This window comes from Apis dorsata, unplaced genomic scaffold, assembly GCF_000469605.1.
Source record: "Apis dorsata unplaced genomic scaffold, Apis dorsata 1.3 scaffold_486, whole genome shotgun sequence".
NCBI classification, from domain to species: Eukaryota; Metazoa; Arthropoda; class Insecta; order Hymenoptera; family Apidae; genus Apis; species Apis dorsata.
Window position 1 is genome coordinate 60,199 of NW_006263721.1, and position 4,033 is coordinate 64,231.

Here is a 4,033-nt window from a genome sequence, read left to right on the forward strand (position 1 = left end):
TTAACACTTTTCAATATCATCACGAGGTTAATTCGACGATTGTATTTTCCTTTTAAAATGATAAAAACATGGTAACACTTTTCAATCTCACCACGAGGTTAATTCGACGATCGTATTTTCCTTTTAAGATGGTAAAAACGTAACACTTTTCAACGATTATATTTTCCTTTTAAGATAATAAAAACGTAACAGTTTTCAATCCCACCACGAGGTTAATTCGACGCTCGTATTTTCCTTTGAAGAACGGTAAAGAAACGGTAGAAGTTAAAGGGATCAAATTTGACTCGGATCCGATTGGCCGATACCCCGCGAGTTATCCACCCGTTTGCCAAGGGCAAAGTTGGCGAAAACAATTTCAATGAATACTGATGACAGGTGGGATGGTAGCCGGCGCGAGTGGACTCGCGCTGCCGGGAGCACGACTCTATAAAAGGCGGCTTAAATCAACGAAGGAAAGAATACGGATCACGAAGGTATTACCTACGCGCGGGCCATTGTTCGCGTTCTCATTGGCATTCATGGGGTGCGCGGCCGGCCGTTCTATCAATACCATATAATACCCGACGCTATTATGAGTTATCGCGCCATTGTTTCTCAGGAAGCGTATCGGCACAACCTCTTAATGCACGCTTCGACTCTCCCCACCGTTTAACGTCTCACTTTCTCACTCGTTACTACCGTTTAACCGTTCGATCATCGACAAACTTGGAGGAACAAAAGGGAAAAAAGGGAAAGAAACCCTTCAGATCTCGATTATTATCAGGGAAACAGACTCGAAACCGTTCCTATACGTCCATCTGTATCGAGTTGCAAAAAGCAAAAAGAATAATCGCAATACCTTGACGTGGCGAAAAAGGAGAAACTCGCAAGCTCCACCCCCTCCATAAAAGAACGTAAAAGGATTCCGGCGTGGAAGAACGCGTGGCGTTTCTCGAACCGTTTCAAACGACGACGACGACGACGACACCCGAATTCTCTCCTCTGTAATCGCAACGCGGCGAAGAAAACGAAAAGGGCTCGCTTATATTTAGTCGATTTCAGCGATCCAACTTCGGTGAACGGATGCACGAATCGAGTCCTCTCTTTATCCGTTATTTTCGCCCTCGCAACCATTCTTTGAAACGAAGCGAGTGAACAAAGAAGTAGGGGAGGAGAGGAGAGAGGAAGACGGGCAGAAAAATGAAGAAGGAAAGAAGTAACGGAAGGACGGGGAAGATGGGAGAAAAGGAAAAAGAGAAAAAGGAGAAAAAGAAAGAATGGAGGAACAAGCGCCTACGCCCTGCCACACGGGCTCCCTCTATTATGATAGTTTCTTCCTCTCCGCCGTTCTCCACCGTCTTCCTCGTGCACGCATGCCAGCCACTGACTAAGCACTCGCTCCTTCTGACAATGAGTCAGTGCACTCTCCGCACTGACTCGAGGAGGGAAGCGGAGAGAAAAAAAGAGAAAAATAAAAAAGGAAAAATGAACTCTCGTACCACGAGAGTCCAAGGATGAAGAAGAGGCGGAGGAGAGAAGAAGAAGAAGAAGAAGAAGAAGAAGAAATCTCGCTCGAGGAATACGGGTCAACGACAGGATGCGATACATCACTGTCGAGAATCGAGCTCGCTCGCGGGTCAAAGTTTACCGAATCGGGAGGACATTTCTTCTTCTCCTCTCCGCGTGCCTTCTTCTTTCGCGCTCCTTTTTTCTCCTCTCTTTCTCTTTCTCTGCGGCCGACTCATGCATCATCCCGAATCGAGCCTCCGCCACACTCGTCTCAATTCCCTTCGCGGCTTAATTAACTTCTTCCTTTATCCCCCTCCTCTTTCACAAATCGACTTTCGAATCGCACTTTGGATTCGATCCAAAGTCGGAGAGTTCAACTTTAACGCGAATTTAACGGTAATAAACGGAAAATTCGATGGAATAATGGGAGGAGTGGCCGCAATAATACGCGTGCACGCATCTCGTGTAAAGGCGGATTTACCTCGAAGCGATTACCGTTAAAAACAGTAGTAATCCTGCTTTCCACCACCTCTTCTCTTCTTTCCCCGTCCCCGCCAATTGTCCACCTGTGTCGGTCGGCGCGAAAAACTGCCAAGAGCGCTTTTTATCCCCTTTCTTATCCCCGATTTTCCCTTCCAAGATCGCCTGATCAAAGATCCAGGAATTCCAAGGATCGTAGATCCATCGTAGATCCTGCAAGCCCGATAAGACCGAGCGTTCTAAATCGATCGGGGTTGCGATTGCCCGTGGTCATTTCAGATCGGTGACCTGAGCCTTTGGAACCTGAATAAAACAAGGATAGACATAAGAAAGGAGTTATTTTTAATTGAAAATCAAAATTGGAACTTCGACTAATCTAATATTACGAGAGAAAGCTTGTAATCTGTCGCTCGACGATAATATTAATCGTTATCGGCTTGAATTTTAAGCGGTCGAATAAATAACTCTGCACGAGAGACAATGAAATTTCCAAATAGTTCTTCTCGGCGTAACCCGGGTTCGAGATCGAAATTTGAACCGGCGCCAAACTCAGCGCGCAAAGGGAATAAGGGTGGAGAGAACGCCGTCAATCGTCGCTTTGCATTCCTTTGTTTAAGTGGATCCACCCTCGGAGCAATTTAAAATTCTTCTCCCCAATTTTATCTGAACCACCTTTCTTCGAAATAAAATCTCGACGACAATTCCAATCCCAATAGGCGTAGAAATCGTCCTTGTCCCCCCCTCTGTCCATCTCTATCCATCCATATGTACATACATAGGAACGAAGGAGTGGAAGAGTTTCGCTCTAATTGACGAGCATCAATCACGGTGGACAAATATATTTGTAAGCAGGGAGGGAGAGGGGGAGGGCCGGCTTCTCAAGAGCCTTACCCGTGTATCGTGTAATTTATTCCCCTAACGTAGCCCATTATGCGGCTACAACATGTCATCTGGCTCACAGATCCGAAGAGGAGCGAGCGAGGAGATATCCGAATAGGGCTCGTGCGAGAGGAGTGGGAGGGAGAGGCAGAGGAGATCCGTATCGGTAATCGGTAACACCGTAGTAACACCGGGTAACCGCTAGTGACGTGACGATTTGGACAGGAACGTGGGACCCACCACGAATAGATATGTTTTTCTCTTTCTCTCTTCTCCTTGAGATCCATTCGCTTCGATTTTGATCGATCGAATAAACTCGAGTACACGGCTACCGTTAATCCGTGTATCCTCTTAAAGAGATTCGTTCTGAAGGCCGTTGCACGAGAATAGCCATTTTGGAAGAGGAGGGGGAAGAGGGAAGGATCGAATTCGAGCCTCCCCGTCACGTTTGATAAAGGAGCAGGAGTAATAATTCGCGAAATCGAAGGGTCACGAGGCCTCCTCGCCGATCCTCCTCCGAAACGAGGCAAATCGGTTGCAATCGGCTCGAGAACTCTCTACGTGACGGTATTGAACGACGATTTTCTTCGATTCACGGCGAATTATCGTCCCCCTCCCCTCCCCCATTTCCCAACAGCGAAACGAAATATTCTTTCTCATCGTGACTCGCGTATTTCTTTACACCCTCCTTCTAACCTCCTTCTCCCTCACGAACACCATCATTCCACCTTCCTCCCCACGTGGTCCACCAGGTTAAATCCTGAACGAAGACGAGCAAACGAACCGTTCAATCCTTTCCTCCATCTCCACGAAAATTAAAAAATGTTGCGCGAATAAAAGAGAAAATACCAAGGGGTACACTCCTCGATTTCCGGCTAACGATTTCGAGGTCGTTCACGCGTATCCTCCTCGAGGAGAGAGCGTCCCCGATACACATGCACGCGGGTATCGATCGAAAATAAAAGGGCCGCGCCGCTACATCGGACAATCACCATAACTCTGCCCCCCCTCGCTCGAAAGGCATCTCGTTATCTTCGATCTCGAAACAATACGATACACGTTGGTGGTTGACGGGGAGGGCGAGGTTAGTTAGAGGGAAGAGGGGTGTCAGTCACTGCCGTGATACGAGAGATCGCGGGGGGAGAAGGGAGCATCCCTCTCTCTCTCTCTCTCTCTCTCTCGTGGA